The 18,250-nt window shown below is 46.1% G+C and overlaps 1 protein-coding gene across 2 annotated transcripts in view; it reads left to right on the top strand.

Moving 5' to 3' along the window:
- Positions 1-18,250, top strand: part of LOC135388268 (uncharacterized) — a 543,978-nt gene that overhangs the window by 297,479 nt on the left and 228,249 nt on the right. The window contains exon 1 of one of the 2 annotated variants that reach the window (XM_064617698.1): positions 6,758-6,981. The exons of the other annotated variant lie outside the window; for it this stretch is intronic. The gene's annotated coding sequence lies outside the window, so the exon portion shown is untranslated. Of the gene's footprint in view, positions 1-6,757; positions 6,982-18,250 lie in introns of those variants that run through there. 2 annotated transcript variants of the gene reach the window in all.

Below are 18,250 nucleotides of genomic sequence, written 5' to 3' on the forward strand. Positions count from 1 at the left end.
GTGCCTCAGGACGAGAGTTGCGCTATTTCGAATAGAGGCCGTTCTTTTTTTGGAGCTGCGACAAACAGAGGACGGTTTCCTTACCTCCTGATGCCATCGGATAGTCAGTAGCGAACGTAGAAGGGTAGCAAATCCAGCGAACCGGTAAGGAAATATGAAGGGAAGTGCCTCATGACGAGAGCCGCCGATATTTCGAACAGATACTTCTTCTTCAAGAAGCACAGTCTCTGTTTGAAATACCGGCAGCTCCGCCCTGAGGCACTTCACTTCATACTGTATCTTCAGTGCGAGAACACGACATGGTGAGCAACATGGAAGTCGCTGCCAAGATATGAACATATTAGCTTCAGGAACTGCACGCTAAATATTTCCTTTGGAAAGCACGCGTTTCCTGAGAAAAACGCTTTACAAGAAAGCGCGCAGCGGCGGCGATTTCCCCAGCTCCTCCTCGCGTATTATGACGTCAGGTTAATCGATCACTTTTGATTGGCTGCTGACAATAATCTGCTAGCCACGCGTCCGGTCGACTGCTCCGTTGTGCAGACGCGGGACGAGCGGTGCCAAATACAACCGCGGGAAGAAAGAGAGACAAAAGAATGCGCGCCTCACTATTGGTCGAAAGACGTGACGTCACGGATTGGACACGAGAGAAGTAGCTTTCCTGGCCCGCGAGAGTGAGTGCTGTCTTCAGCAGCAGGATGGCGCGTCGCATTCGTACTTTTTGTGCGAATGTCTCTCCCATATTTTGCGGGCGCTTCCATTCTCCTTTAAGGCCTTAAAATACAAAGACCGTAAACAAAAACTGAGATTGCGGTCATGCGAGACGACAGCGGTAGAACCTTCGGAAAGAAACAAAGATGCAAAAGTAACGAAGTTTCAAAAACTCCGGAACTTCCAAACTGCCTATTCTCGAACTCAGGAAAAACGTGATACCGTCGATAGCAGGCACAATCCCCCGTGCACCCTTGTTATTTTGCCGGTAAAACTGAATTTCGCTCCCGCACCATTTGGTGATCAGCTCCGAATTTTCACAAATCAGTATGAAAGGCTTAGTCGACAAGAGCGAAGGCTGAAGCGTCTCGTACATCACCAGACGCGGACCCAAAAAGCGCATTAGGCGATGCTGTCTACCAGCAGGTTGGCTACGTATTCAACCATCGGAGTTGAAAAAACGACGCAAGAAGGAAAGGAGAAGATCGAGAACTTGACTCAAAAGCATATAAGCAACATAGATTGTTTTTGCAGGGAAATCCAGCACGCATTATCATAATCGATCTTATCCGTTTCCGTCTCGCACCGTACGACACAATACTGCCTTCCTCTATAACTATAGCCTTTTCTAACGGCTGTAACGTTTAAAGCCTTAAGTTGTGCCGTCGAAGTTCTTCAACGATTGCCCTTGGGACCCACCTTCCACTAAAAGGGACCATCTTCTCTCTTTTTTTAGTAGAAGAGCTATCCAGAAGCGTCAGCCAACGTTTTACGTTCAATGAACGATTTTTTTCATTATTAGGAAGGAACAGCATTGGACGGCGAAGCACTAAAAAACAGTCCTCTGATTGACGATCCGGTTTATGATAGAGGACGTTCGCATTTGCGCTTTCTCCGATGAGACTTCTGTTTCGAGCGCTGGGGCCGGAATGCCCTGCTGGTGCTGTCAGAGCCCCTGGCCCAATCACAAAGCTTAAGATGACCTGATGCATGGGGACACAAGAAAAAAAGATCCAGCGTGTATTTTGCAGGTCTCAGTGATGTTCTGGCGTTTTCGTATTGTGTGTGGAACGCATTCATCTCCATTGCCCGCACTGCCAAGCTTTCAGGAGTACACTTATGGTGCCGCTAAACCAAATGGACTCTCGCCCAGAGTATGACGAAACTCCTTAGGTTTTGATCAAACCAGACCGCAGCGCCATGCCCTATTAAGCACTGCTCACGTTTCTGAACTATATGGTGGTACTTCGGTCCTCAAATTTATCACTATACCTTCATTAAATTACAGCAAGCAATGCAGTATGCAAGTAGGTCAGCTATCTGAACAGCTTCCCTGTTTCCCGCTCTCCCCAATATTTTACGAGGATGGACCACATTGTACCCCCTCGCAAATAAGGACGTGACAGCAGATAGCTCAATGTTACGAGGTGCACGTGGTTTCTACAGTGTACCCAAGTCGGCCTACGAGTACCCCCTTATTGCTGCCTTGTGATTGGGCAGACGTTTCGTCATGTGGTTTCCCCAAACTTAGGGCAATCGTATTAATCAGAGTGTCGCGTTTTGCGATGAAACAGCCTGCTGATTGGCATTAGAACAAAAGTTGTTATTATTGTCGTTCATATTCTGTATGTTTCCTTAGAGTCACTAAATAAGAGTAGCGATCAGACTAAGGACACTGAGTTCGAAGGGCGAGCACGAGAGACCATCTTGTTTCCGCGTCTCGCTAGCATCATATAAAGGCTCTCACGATGCCATCTATCGAGCATGCTCCGAAATGTGTTTCCTGCTGCGAGCAGCTCCCCACGGTATATACCTTGACAGCCTCCCTTCTCTACTTCCTCTGGACAGCCTTTTTTACAATACGTGAATGCAACACAATACTTGAACAAGATATAAATACTTGGACAATACATGAGAATCCACTTAGATAATGCCACACGACACTCACACACGTTTCCGTAACCCACGGCCTCCAGGGCGAGCATTGTTATCTTAGCTGTCTATGCTCCTCAACTGGGGATGGGGCTTGTGCGGAGCGGAAACAAGATGGCCTCTCCTGCTGGCTGGAACTCAGTGTCACTAATCTGAAGCAAAGCTTATTTAGTGACTCTATGTTTGCTTGCTCAACTTTTCGCTGCATAAACTGTACTCGAAGGCCGATTTCTACTCAGATACCGGTGTTGTCAGTACCGCAGCGATGCACCAAGACCTTTGTGCAGATTTCAAAACGGGCAACTTGGCATAGGCTACTTTGTACGCGTGCATCCAGGCCGGGCCTGCCGATAGCGTACAAGCAGTACGCCGCGGTGTCTCGTATCAGCTCTAGCGGCCGTGTCGTTAGTACATTTCCTTATCAACACGGCAGACTTTACCGCCCCCCCCCCCCACACACTCACATATACGTTTCACGATGTCGTCTACTGATAAAGCACATCTCAACTATGAGTGCCATCACAAGTCCTGCCAAATACGTCATCAGTGTAGTATACACGCTGCTATCCAACTACCCATATTTGCCTTTGTTGGTTCGGAGCCCCTGGTAGCTGCAGTGCACCTTTCGAATGCCGGCCGATGTGGTTGTTCTTACCGAAGCCTACTGAAACTGCAGTGACTGGAAAAGCGGATACTTTCAACAAGATATACCAGAGCCTGAGGATGACAATAGCGTTGAGAGAGCAGCAGCAGATAACGGTGTTGCTTTCACAGAACAGAATTTCTTGCCTTTGACTTGGCGAATTATTCCTTGATTGTCAGCTAATACCCTGTGCTAAATTAAGTAGCAAAGAAAAGTGGCATGGTGCGTATACTTCGAAAAGAAATGATTTAGCTAATGTATAATATCTAGTAATCTTATATGCGGTAGTGTTTTTTTTTTCTACGTTTTGAATTCAGGTAAAGACCAAGGAAGCTTATCCCAAGGTTAGCTATCCCAAGGAGTACAGTCGATGACGCTAAAGATTTGGCCATGATACAAGTTGCATGGACATGTTGTGTTTGCGGGTGATGTTGGGTTTCCCTTGTGATTAAGTATTCTCGTAATCTATTTTTTATCAATTTTTTTCTTTTTGCTCACTGTTAAATCAAATCACATCAGCCGACGGACTGACCCCAGTGGCGTCGTTCAAGATCATGGTTGTCTCGTGACATAAAAAAAAACTCATCACTCAACATCATTATATTAGAATTAATTTATTGTTGTCCCTCGTGGTCATACCATTAGCGTTTAAGCCGGCACAAAAAACGTGGTTACGATATTAAATGTAGTTCCGCTACAGTCCAAGAAACATCCGGCATGTCCTTGAGCCATGTTCCAAGAGCTATCGGTACTCTGTCTTCTGCCTGCGCAAAAAGGAAACAGAAAAATACGCATACTATCACCATATGTCATGCTTTCATTCTCCAACAGTCCCAAGCATCTCTTGTATCGCGGCCGACGACAAGCAGACTGCCAATCAGAACCTGTCACTGAACCAGAGCTTGTACGCCAATCGAACTACGGACCCAGACACAAACTCCATCCGACAGACAAAGACCCCTTTCCATTTTCCTCGTACACCCTGCGGAGAATCGCCCACAAACTTTCTTTCCACTTCTTTCGATCACGTCATTCTTGTCTGATCGATCACGCGAGGCAGTCTCCCCGATCCCTAGTTCCCATGATCCTTCTCGTTCTCCGGGAGCTCTTTCAAAAAGCACCTTCCAATGTAGGTCAGAACAGCGACGCCATCGACACTTTGTGACCCTGAGTGCTTCGAAGATTCATTCTATTTCTTTATTGGCGCTCCTTCGCACAAGGAAGCTTCGTGTGAGGGCGCGGTGATCGTGTTTCGCAAAAAAATGGTGGTGGCGCTGCTGCTACGTTGAGGTACGCCCTGCCATTGCCTCCTACATTGACATACTGGAGGCTATAGCCATGCGCGTTAGAGGAGGTAAACAGGAAAGAGACCGCGTGACTAGCTAACTAAAATGGCGACTCGTCAAACACGTGGTCGTTGTTTCGGTACTGTTTTTCTTTTTTCTTTTGTAACTAGGTCTTCTTTTGCCCTTCTTACTGGGACCATATTGGAAGCACATGGTCCACCTAAAACTTGTTTTCCCCTTATGTGAAGATTGACCAATTAGAACAGGGATGCCAAGCCCTGTTGACCTACTTGAACAGCGTGTCCTTAATTCTAGCACGGGATGACAGTACATACTGCATCCCATTTCATTCGACTCCTCAGTGCGGTGCCAAATCAAATCACATTCCATTATTATTATTGGTTGCACAATATATCACATCACTAAATCACAAAGTCAAAATTACATCAGAGACTTGGAATGGGTTGGCGATAAGCTAACTAATATTCCCTTCTGAACTACCTATAAGATAAAGACACAACAAATGCCTGAAGACGTCCTCTTGTAATGACAAAATGCAGCGGCTTGACATAAACACAAACCAATCTGAAATTTCCCTACCCCCTGTTTTTTTGCAACAACCCGGTGAAATCTCTGAGACTGCCCAATACAGCCCGGCTACCACTGCACGTGCCCACAAATATGGTTCCATAAATATACCCCACCCCCCTCAGTTGGAGGCTCGGTACCCCCAGATGTCGATGTACATGAGTATATGTACGTTTATATATATACAGGGTGTCCAAGCAAAGTGTGGACATATTTTTTAAATATATATATATATATCACTTTTTCCGATATGAAATCAATTGCAATATAGCATATGCTGAAGGGCACTTCTTAGGAGGGCATTAGCAAACTCCTAAGACGATGTCTTAATTAAGTTTCAATAATTAACTTTTTAATTATAAAAGCTACGAAGTTGTCCCAATGAGAACATCTGTTCCTGTTCCTTTCGGTCACTTGATATCGTTGCCGTTTTCAGAACAAAAATCCGTTGGGTAGATCGTCCGCAAAAAATTCGCGAAGGAACACCATTTCTTTCCTAATTTGGTTCATTGCGCATCTTCGGAGAGGCGTCTTTCCTTCACCCCCAATGTGAGAGGGTGAAGGAGCACAGTGCCGCCTCATGCGTCGAAGATGAGCTTTAATTTCGGGAAACAGACAGACGTACGCTATCGGAACTGCCCTTATCTTGGGTTCAATTGTCTGTTTCCTTTATTTTTATCTTTTTCCAGGCCGCAAGAGCCGACAGTGTGCTCTTTCACCCTCTCACATTGGGGTGAAGCAAAAACGGGTCTCCGGAGATGCGCAATGAACAAAACAAAGAAAAAATGGTGTTCCTTCACGATTTTTTGCGGACGATCTACTGAACGGATTTTTGTTCTGAAAACGGCTACGATATCAGGCGGGGATGGAGCCGCGGGGTCTGGTCCTCTTCAGGAGGTCCGTCAGACCAAAAGCCCGACGGCTGCAAGCAGCGCAGGAGATGTGAGGACGGGGGCCCGGGCAGGAACCATCCGGAATCATCCCCCGGGCCCGTAATTTCGTCCGTCAGCAGGACCGACAAAGACGGACGAACCGACAACTTAACTTCACTCCCTGTTCATAGAGCGTGTCTTGCAAAAAATCTATTTATAAATCAAATCCAATCACATAAGCATTCACATAGCTCGCGTTCGACGCTGAACGGTATCACTTTTCACAGCTCTTGGATGAACTTCCCCGATGGAGAGCACGACGAAGTTTGGGACCAGTTCGTTGATTAAGGCAATGCCTCTTGAAAAAGGAGCCTAATTAATCGTGTGTTAACCACGTGTGTCCTCGTAGCACCTTCATGATACGCAGACGAGGAAATGGAAATGCTCCACGAATGTTCCCGCTATCCTCGCTCTTTGCACACTGCTCGGCTCGCTGAGTCTTCGGCATGACTCTACGCGGCGCCACGCACCCACAGCCGGCTTGAAATGCGTTACCATAACGACCTCCAATCAAAGCGCGGCGACACTGCGCACACGAACAATCGAACCCCGCTGCGGTGGCGCTGCAACCGTGAGCGGCGCCAGAGTGCTGGGTTTGGGTAGCAGAAGTAAATAAACCTCTCGCACAACCCTCGTGGCTAGAAAGGGATGTAAGAGGGAAAGGGTCGGTAAAAAATAAGGAGGGAAAAAAGGATGAGGATGGAGAAAGGGATGCTGGGAAGGCAGGGCAGCCAGCGGCACGACCGGCTTCGGAAGCGATTGGAACTTTCGTCGTGTGACATTTTTTTGCAACGATCTGACCAGTGTGCCGTGCAGTGTGACATCGTTTCAACGAATCCGGAATTTGTGTGCTCCGAGCGGTCATAATTTACGCATGGTTTCAAGTATGGTGAGTCCAACTTTCAAATCACTACGTATCTCGACGTGAAATGGTCTTGCGCTTGAGGAACCCTCTGGGGTACATACTGATAACTGGAACTAAATATCGTAACACTCGTCCAGAACCCCTCGTACTTACATGTTCGCACGCCGTGAACATACAGCAATTTAGGCAGACTCGTGAAGCGTGCGCTCACCTCTCTGTGTTCTCATGTGCGCTCTATGAGCTCGGGCAATTACATTTATCCTTCGTTATCAACAGCAAGTCGGCGCGAAGTGTGGTACAGTTGCGAAGCTTATGTCGACAGAACGGATGGGTTGTTTGTCTTGTAGGCGGTTTCTTCTCGACGAGGGGGCGTGTTGCCCGTTAGATTTGATTTGCGCCCCATAATGGAGTTGCGTACAATTACGCCTGTCTTAGATGAAGACGGATGATGAAGGCGACTTGTTATCCTCTTGGAATTGATGACGGCAATGGTTTAAGTCCCGAGATGAACTGCTTCGAAGTAAGACAGCGCAGTGCCACCGATGCCTGCTGCTCGGGGTTTCTGCTATGTGTACCGATGTCTATGCGGAACAGTGAAACTCCCCAGTCACCATCATCAAATAAAGTTGTTGTTGTTGTTGTTGTCCATGCGGAACTGGGAAGTGCGCGGAAGATTGCTAATGTATTTTTGATTTTTTCTACGTTGTTTCTGACACATCGTTGTATGAATAAGCAAATCGCGTGTGAGGCGTTTAGAATATAGATACATTTCAGGCTTGATATAAAAAGGTTGGGGCATGTCGTCGTGGTATAAACAGGTTGAACGGGATCGAGATAAATGCATAATTGAGCCACGCAAATTAGAACGTCATTTATGAACTGGAACATTTATGAGATCATTTGAACGAAAATCTTCGTGAGCTACTACGGTTGTTCAATCAGCGATAGTGAAGAAAGGGAAACTAGAGAGTAAATTAGAACGAGATATGAATTTTTAAAGGCGTTATCTTCATGTCTGAGCTGTATGTTACCGACGCTTTATATAAGTTAAAAATCACACGACAACAACCGATAACAAGTTATGTGTTGTCCAGTTCGAATAAACTTGTCGGGTTGAACTTAGACTTCAAAAACCTTCACCAGCCTTGAGTGTATCCTACCCTACAGAGAAGAAGTGCAGTATAAGAAAAAAAAAGTAATTTTAGTCCTTTTGAGGACTAAATACATTGCCACAAAAATTAGTCCCTTTCGGGAGTAAATGCACGGGACTAAATGAATGTCACAAAGTGGAGACTGGATTTCACGCTCCGTTCTAAGAGTCCCAGGCACATATCCCCATCCCCATATCGTCGTCATCATGTATTTCTCTCTCTCTCCAGGCACATAATTCGTGTGCATGTATGATGATACTTTGAATTAAACCGTCAGCTGTGACATGTCGAGTGATATAAAATCTTGCGACATGCATATGGCACAATTTCGCTAGAAACAACCTCTAGCTTTTTTTCCCCTCTGTGTGGGTGGAAAATTACTTGCTGTGTGGGTGGAAAATAATAGCCAAGTTATAGCCCTACTGCATCAAATTCAAGAGCACATATTTACGTAGAGTGTTCCATTCAGTAGACCTTTTACGAAGTTCGGTGGCTATTTGCAGTCCTGGGGAGTAAATTTCGGAGTTAGGGGAGTAATTGCAGTCTAGCGGAGTAGAAACTGCTATTACACCCCATTTTACTCATTTTTTCTTAGAGTGTGGAAGCTAAAATGGAATGCACTGAATCATTCGCAGAATCAGTAATAGTCATTTGCAGAGCTTCCCTGTACTCTACCAGGTGGTGTACAGGTGGACTGCCTCTTAATGAACTCGTACAAGCACAGTCCCCTAGGACCAGGGGGATTCTGCAAAATCATTCACTAGATCTCCCCTTGAAAGGACTTCCGGGGCTTCCAACGGAACATACAGACACTAATCTTCAGGCTGCGAACAGGATGTGCTTCCACTAAATTACAATTATACGATGTTGACTCAATGGATAACGCATATCACGTACACTGCCAGTTGAGCGAAACTATCGAACACATTCTGATTTATTGTCGGACATATGTGCTGAGGTGCGGGAGAAATACCTTCGACACTGCAGAAATTGTACGCTGGCTGATGTCTTACATCCCAGAGAGTCGCGACCCAGAGTGTTTGCTGACGGAACTACTAACCCACCCTAGTGGCGACCTGTCCTTGGCGGACCATGCCTTGGAATACGGTCCAACAGTCGCGGGGCAGTGTCGCTCCTGGAAAGAGTTTGCCAACGAAAAACCGTTACCTATTTCTCACTCGGTGTGCAGAGAATTGCTTAATTATGTAGCCCTGCTCCGTAAAATCAACGAAGAGCACATATACGCAACTTGTTGTATTCAAGGGACTATTTACGAGGTGTATAGTGGCTATTTGTAGTCCTGGGGAGTAAATTTCAGGGTAAGAGGACTAACATGGGGAGTAGTTGCAATCTATAGGAGACTGGAAGCTGCAATATCTCCCCGATTGCTTCCCTTTCGTTCAATGAGGCTGTACGAACGGTTAACGTTCATGGAAAAATCGTTCATAAAGCGGAGTAACTCGTAAATCGAGCCTTCATAAACCGACGGTTTACCGTACACCAGCTAGCCTGCTACATCCTATACTTAGTCCGTGAATAGTCGTCCGTTCGCGGCGGTTTCTATGGAGCTCTATTTCCTTGCAAAGATAAATGCAGGTTAAAACAGTTTTGTGGGCCTGGTGGTGCCAACATTGAAGCTGTCGGCCTTGTGTCGTTATGGTTCTATGTCTATACAGTGCTATGTATACGGTATCTATACAGTGTAGCCGTCGAAACGCACTTACGCAATGAACATGATGGAAAGTATCTGTTATGAGGCTGATACGTTTGTTGTGTTCCCCTGTTTGTGTGTTTCAGCCTCAGAAGAGTTACTTTCGATCACCAGATGCCTCTGCCTCGTACTTGTGTTGTATGCACATGTGTGTGTATGAGAAGAAATGTGGGAGAGAATGCGAAGAGACGGAGTGCGTGTCCCGCTAGTTGGTTGGTTGGTGTAACAAAGAAAAATATGGAGATGTTGGCTCAATCGCGCTAGTTGAATGTGGGCGCTTGGTAAGTCGTCGGAAAGTTACGTAATGAACATCGAAGAATAAGTGAGCAGCCTCAAAAGGAGAGCCGCCGATATTTCAAACGGAGACTCTTCTCCGGCATGGTGCCTAAAGGGCTACAGACTACGTGTTATGGGCGTGGGTGTTATAGGTCAAGAGCACGCGTGGAAGGGGGAAATCCAACAAGACTTTTACGACACCGAACGTAGAATGATAGGATATCCAGCGAACCTATAATAGCCATGACCCCTTTAGCACGTCATCTCTAACCCTTTAAATACCATATGCCAATGTTGAGGATGGTACCCAGAAGAAGAGCATTCACTGTTCGAAATATCGGCGACTCTCGTCCCATAAGACCCTGCCTTAACATTAATTGTGATGAACGGCAAACAACAACTTTATTACGAGGACTTTATTACGAGGAGGAATGAACGGCATGTTCACATATAAGTACCAATTTTGAAACTTCAGCATGATGGTGATTAATATACCCTCTTCTCTGTGTGTGTCTGTGTGTGTGTTTTGTTCTTTCTTTCTGTTCTTTTTTCTTTTTGCAAAGAAGCAGTGATTATTATAGTTCGCCGAACTGTACTGAAAAAGAACAAACAATTTACGGGTTAAATCGTTTATGGTACTTCAAGTGTGGTAGTTCGATTACGCCCACGAACTGCTCAAATCACTTAAAAACTATAAGTTTGGAAGCTATTCTGTTGAATGATGAAAGCACAGTCGGGCAAGTCGTCCGATCGCCTGCGTCGTGATGTACTTGCGGGATACATAAGTAATCTAGTCTATTATTCATTCATCTAATGTGTGCTATCTGTATCTGGTTGTCGCTGTGATCCTCTTTGTCGGAATCGAGAATGGTGCGGGGAATAGACAAAATGAAAGGCTTTCGTTGAATTTGCATTTAAAAACGTACAGCGAAATGAACACTCACATTCGCGCTTAATTCAATCGTATTTCATGCCACTATTACATTTTACTGTCGAGAACATTTGAGGCACTGTTGGAACGCAGGAATACATAATTATTCTCATTATCTCGGAAGTGATCAGAAGGACCTAATTATTGCTATCCTGCCGTATGGGTTGGCAGGAGTCCTCTTTTAACTTGCGTCCCCATATTAAAGGGTCGTGAAACCATTTCCAAACTTTTGAAGAAATGGCGTTGTAAATATTGATTTATGTCTACCAAATATGCACATCGAAACGCTGCGTTTCTACGATCCCGAGCTACGAAGCTCTTTCACTCCGAAGGTCACGCGCTGGGCGAGCTCCTCCGTCGCTCTCAAGTCCTCACCTCCTCATCCGTTTTTGGAGTGACGTCTTGCCGTGGACAAAGGAAGTGCACACTTTTCCGTTTCCGTGACGACGTAGGTGGTTGTATAGATGGTGCTCACCACCAAGGAACAGTCTTCGTTACGGTGAACTTCGGGTAGTACTTCCGGCAAGCGTGCACAGATAAAACGTCACTTCCCGTCTGTATGCGCACGCCTCTCAGCGCTCTTTGGCGCCACCGTCATCGGTGGTCTCGAAAAACAATCGCACTTTTAAAAATCCAACACTCAAAAAAATCGTTCAAATGAGGAATGTGGGACTTTGCGTGTCGAATCGATGGGCTGCAACGTACGAAACGGAGCCATATATTTAGTGTGTTGCATATGATTTCTGAACATACTTAAATTCTGCTGAAAACCAACACAATACTCATCCCTCCAACACAAGACCATTAGGCTGCCAAACCGAAAATTGAATAATTCATGGCGCTAATGAGCAACTTGTCCGTTGTCTCTACGCGAGAATAGCCAAGCATAAACAAAACTTTTGCAGCTTCTCATAAATTAACCAAATGCAAAGCACATATACGCATTGCACTTCACCGTTCACAGGAAGACCGTTCGCTGCAAAGGAAGGACTTTGTATTTTGTGTAAAAACGTCTGCGCTCTGATTCAAATTCAATCGAATACTGGCCGGACTCCTCTCTCATGCGGAGCCAACGCCGCCTTGAGTTTTATGCTAATAACATGCAAATACATGCAAATATCCAAAGCACGCCTCTCAAACGACGAACGCTGGATAGCTCGCAGTTGACCAGTGGAACGCGGGCTTTATCGAGAAGCCCGCGGAAACATTGCAAGTGCAATTCGGGGAATGGCGCAGGAGACTTCGATCTAGACTTCATTAACCGTAACAGATTCTGTAGGACTGGATAATTTCGAGAATAATGGTCTAAACTCTCTTGGAGTCCATTACGAAAGTTTGAGCGCTTCGAGGCTAGGAATGATTTCTCTGAGTAACCTATATTACCAAACGACACTAACAGTAGTCTGACAAAAAGGAGTAATTTCAGACCTTTTGCGGAGTGGATGCTTGGTCACAAAGAGATGCCGAGATTAAATGCACGGAAGTTTATGGAAAGTCAGGGATTATTTGCAGTGTTGAGGAGTGAATTTTAAGGTGATGTTACTAAAATGGGGACTAACTGCAATTGGGCTCCCCCCCCCCCCAATTTACCTTTTTTTTTTCTTTCTTTCTTGAAGTAAGATTGCGTAATATAGTTTACTAAACTCTGCCTGTGAACGAATCGATGGCTTTTTATTAGCTAGCCATGAAGCACATGAGCCAACAGGTACTTTCCTGTGATGACAATTTTTGTCACCATATAGTATAATAATGGGGGGGGGGGGGGGGTTACGTCGCGACACAACTGGGATCATGAGCGACGCCACAGCGGTCGGTCTGTGGATTGCTTTGACTGAGGGTGCTTTAACGCGCGTTGAAAGCTTACAACACGGCACCCAGTATTTAACGTCTCTCGCGGAAGACGGGGTGTCTAAGCAACTTGTACCCTGCTACCAAGTGTCACCAGATAGCATTTCCACCAATATTAAGGTTGTATATTAGAACTGTGCGACGTAGGAACATTAATGTTTCCAGAGTCCAAATACGGCTGCGAATTTTGTCTGAGTGCATGTCTTGTATTCTTCTTCTTTTTTCTGGCGGGGGTCCGGTAGTACATGCAGATATAGGCCTACACTGCACTACATAGCACATGTTTAAGTACAACAACGTTTGATTTTTTTCTTTGTTTTTTTACAGCGCGTATAACTGCTGAATTTCCTACTGAACTGCTGAAAGCCACATCTTCTGAAATTCATCATCTTTCTATATATATGCATATATTTCCTTTATTCTTTTAATGAAAGGTTCCGCAAAAGAGACTTCTCTCGCCTGTTTGAACACGAAAGACAACCAAGGTAGCCACGGTGGTTGCTTGGTTGTGCCGTTTTATTGCGCCGTGCGACCTGCCTGCCGACGCGGCGTTCCATGCCGACTCTGGGAGGTGACCCGTGTTCGAATACAGGTGCCACAGGGTTTACCAGGGTTTTCCTAAGACGCTTTAAAGCAAATGTTGACACAGTTCTCTGTGAAGTCGGCACAGGTCGCACGATCCTCCCCGCGATAGTCGAAATGTTGCCCGGCTGAGCGTGGCCGCTGCGACAAACGGTTCGATTAACACCACCACCACCGCCATGGCGCCATGTTACTCGGGGACATCATGCCTCTTGGGCCGACTTCACTTGGTCGATTGTCGATGACGAATGTACACGTGACCATCATGATATCCTACAAGACAGCGCTGCGCTTCCTAGCAACGTAGCGGCCTCTAAAAAGAAGCTACAGAAGTACCCTATGGAGAACACAGCAATATGGTATTTATGGAACACGTGCCCGAAAGTGTGACAATAGACGCCTGCTGTATACGAGGGCGTTCAATAAGTTCTAAGCCTAACTATGAAGCAATAGACAGACGATATTGCAGTATTGCATGTATATTGCATCGTACTTCTATGTAATAGTTTCGAGCCAGGTGGCTCTCCTCTCTCATTCGATGGCGCGTCGCCCCGCGTATAAGGCCGCTATGTGGCAATGCTCAAACACAGGACAGCATCAAGGATCGTACTGTCATCGAAATTTTTTACAAACGAGGGAGCTGCGCCACCAAGTATTCATGACCGCATGAGAAATGCGTACCGGGACTGTGCACTGTCTTATCCGACTGTCAAAGGTGGGCAGCTTTGTTTAGACATGTTGGAATCTTTGAAGACGACCCGCGGGCTGGTCGCCCAGTTGAAGTCACCACTGCGGAAACGTACCGCAAAACGGAAGACATGGTCATGACTTATGAGTGACCAATAGGTGTGTGACCGTTTTTCAGGTAACTACGGAACTGTGCGCTAGCACTGGGTCTATGGCAAAGATCTTGGACGAACATTTTGGTATGCTTCGTTGCTTGGTACAGCTTGGTACAGCTTGGTACAGCTCGTATGCTTGGTAAAGCTTCGTTCGCGTGGGGTACCCAGAATGTTTACACTTCAAGTTAAGAAAAATCCACTGGAATGTTGTTATAAAATGTTATCCATGATGGGCGCTGTTAAGAGCTGCTTTTACGGGTGGATGGTGATGGGGTATGAAACCTGGATCTACCATTGTGGCCCCACGGGCATGCAAGAGAGCGTGACCTAAATGCACAAGAATTCTCCTCGATCCGTTAAATTCAAGACGGCCCCTGAGGGGACGACCATTGCGACATTGTGGGGGAGGGGGGGGAGGGGGTACGATGGTGTACCCTGGTTGGTTACCTACTAGTCTACTACCCACAACTACGATAACAGCAGCCTGTTATGTCCAAGTGCTGTATCGGTTGTGTGAAGCCATCAAAGAAATTACCCCAGATAACCAGAAACGTCTTATGAACTTCCATAGGACGAGTAGTCCTGGACGTTGTGCACGTCTAAAAGATATCCATTTCATCCACTGGATGTTTCTTGGATGTATTATTAACATGTAAAACCCATCCACACCTCTAAGTACGTCTAATGGACGTAACTACTGGACGTTTGTGACATCCAGTAGATGTTCAAAGCACATGCATGTCTATAGGACATCTATTAGAATTAATAGGGGCCGCACATTTTTGCAGGTTTCCTAAAAACCCTGCTACTGAAGTAGTAATATGCAGTGTTATATTAAGTGTGTACTATGGCAATTTCAAGGCAAGCTATGCAGTCGCAGCCGTACTGAACATAACACGGCCGGTGTTGCGAGATGCCATATCCCGAAGAATTCGGCAGAGTGGACTGACACCCCGTTGCTCTCCTACGAGCAATAATTGAGCTCCGATGATCCACATTAAACGACTAAACTGCAGCGCAATGCATAACCATCACCTCCCATTGTTAGCCCGGCCACCTCCCATTGACGTCACGGTTGGTCACGTGACATTGGAAAACATATTGCCGCCCTGGTGTCATAGTAGGAGGGTATGCCGTGCGGCGTTGGTGCAGTATGCGTGCAATCACGAGAGGAAATTGCAAAAAGCACACCTGTTGCTTCATTCGGCCCGCAGTAAGACGCCTGTGACGCATCCCCATGTTTTCCTATGTCACGTGGCTCGAAGGCACTCAAAGGCTGCGCGTGACGTCATGTGAACAAGCCTCATTGTCACCTTTATTCATGTTTTACTTACAAACGGCGCAACGGGCGAATCTCGTTCCTTTTACATTATTGGCATGATGAAGGAATCTTTCATATCCCTCAGAGAAATTTTCGCACTTAGTGCCCATAATAGATCTCTACCCGAGAAACGTCATCCTAACGTTGGTAGGCAGACTGAAACCGAAACAAATCGGAAGGGGAGGTGGGGTTCCAGGAATGGGCCTTTTAATGGATACTATTGAAAGAAAAGTGGGACCGAAGGTCGCGTCCCTTTCAGAGACCATCGTAATCTCCTCAAGACCGTGGCTTTCGGGCACGACCTTGTTCGCCCCTAGCTTTGAGCGTAGTTCAGCTCTACCAAATTGGTGGCGCTTTCGAACACTACCACGTCATTTGTTTACAAACAGGGAGAGGTCTATTACATTACATCCTTGCCCTTCGTAATGCATGAAGCCCTCCTGAGCTTCTCAGCCTGGCGGCCAAGGTCGCAATATGATCCCAATTCTACTACAGAGCGTAAACGAGACTAGTGCACCTTAAACTTCCGCGAAGAAAAAAAAGCAGCACGTGGTGCTGGTGAATGACTTTGGGCCAGTGACCTAGAACCGATGTGAACGTGAACGGTTGCTACATATTAAGCGTCGCTTTTTAATACAAAGTTCACATATCTGTGGATGTAATATTATGTATATAACTCATGATTATAACTATACCTGAACGGTAACAGATCCCATGCGACTGAACATAAATGACCCCACGTTCGAACGCGAGAAAGAAGAAATGAAGCTGCTCACGATGAAGGCTTGCTGTTCAAATGTATGGTAGAGGTCCATCAATCCTGTGCTCAACACGCTGCAACCAAAACACAGATATTTAAATATTATCTCCCTGGTCCCCTCTATCCATTCGAACGTATTCACCACATGCCCATGTTCCGCATTCAACTCAAATAGCGCAAACGAATATCCAAAAAAGTTTCACCTCCGCAACTACCCGTGGTCACGAAGTTAACCGAATTTTCTGCCACGCGCCGTCGTTCTGCAGAGTGGAGTCGTTCAAAGGAGCCCATACATTGCAGAGTAGGGCCATTTTCGCACACTAAACATCGTGGATCACGCCAGAGGGCGCATCCTGGGCACACAAAACCATTTCCACTTCGCTTGCTTTCATCGCCCGTGCATTCGTTCACGCAGCAGGCCGCGAATGATGGTGGTCGTTTCGCACGCTAAGTTAGCATATATTAGCAGGAAGAAGGCCAATATTTACGAGTGCAGTGGCGATAAACGGTGGCGCTGCTTTACAACTACGCGTTCCCGGTTTACGATGAAAGTTGACGTCTTTTTCGTTGACTATGCTAGCGATTCATAAGCAAGAGGTTGTGCAGGTACCGTTTATGGGAGAGTGACATGATTAATGGTAAAACATTCCGCACGAACGGGAAGCAAAAATATGGAAACGCTGGCTCTATCTTTTTGCATACGGCCCAAGCGTTTCAATGCGGTAGCTTCATGGAGCAGATCTTCCGGTTCTGTCCTTCGGGCGCCCGTACATGTGTCGTTGCCGTTGCAATTTCTTCTAACTTCTCAAGTATTCCATCACTTCCATTACACGATGGGTTCATTGTATGTTGTATGTGTCATGAGTATGTTATTTATTATTGTTTGCGACGAAAATGTATTTGTTTTACTTTATAAAGGTTAACCAAACATTCGATGTTTCTTATTGTAAAGAATATGCGTCTTAGCTTGTGCTACATTACTTTTGCCTCCTGAGTTATGTAATGTTCATCAATGAGCATTTAACATTTCATAAGATGACATTTAACAGTGGTACGTGGGCGTACCACGAGGTCCTCTTTCCACTCGCGCTCCATCAGGAATACATTGATCCTTATCACGGAAGAGAGCACAACATATTTCCATTCTAGCTACCACTCACAATACGCTGTGCAAGTACGTCAGCTGTCGGCGCAGCTCCGTTGTTTCCCCCTCTCCTCTACTTTACGTGGGGCAACTACATTGCTTCTTCCCCCAAACCAGAGGGTAATAGCAAACAGCTAAGTTTGAAAGGCGCATGCGGTTTCTTCTGCGAACGCATGCAGGAAACCAGGCTGGTTTAGCCCCTTATTACAGCCTTTTTGAGTGGACAGAACGTTTTGTCACGTGGTTTTTCCAAACTTTGCTCTCTCCCCCGCGCACAGGCAAACTGTCGTTATGCCTCTTCCACACGAAAATTGAAGTGCCAGTGCAGGCACTAAGCACGCGACAATGAGCTCAGAAAAAACCCGTAGCGAAAGTTAAGTATCATATAACACTGTATCAGTGTGTATTCTTTCCAGATGGCTATTACCGTTTGCATTTCGTGCCGGAAAGTCGTAAACCACAGCGAATGTCGCGGCGCAGTTTCCATTATGACGACTTCATCAGCAACCCCGGAATGGCCGCCGTCGCCTAATTGCCTACCTTGCAGCGTGAATTCATTACGGACCTCCCGACTTAGCGAGCACTTTCCTACTTTCTGAAATGGTCCTGTGGAGAGCCCAATATCTCACGGGGGACTCAAAAGGTACCGAGAACCCTTCCTTCTCGCAGCATGGATGAAGGAATACGGAATTACATGTCCAGAGCCCCACGTCCTGCGCTACTTAAG

Source organism: Ornithodoros turicata, chromosome 3, assembly GCF_037126465.1.
Source record: "Ornithodoros turicata isolate Travis chromosome 3, ASM3712646v1, whole genome shotgun sequence".
NCBI lineage: Eukaryota > Metazoa > Arthropoda > Arachnida > Ixodida > Argasidae > Ornithodoros > Ornithodoros turicata.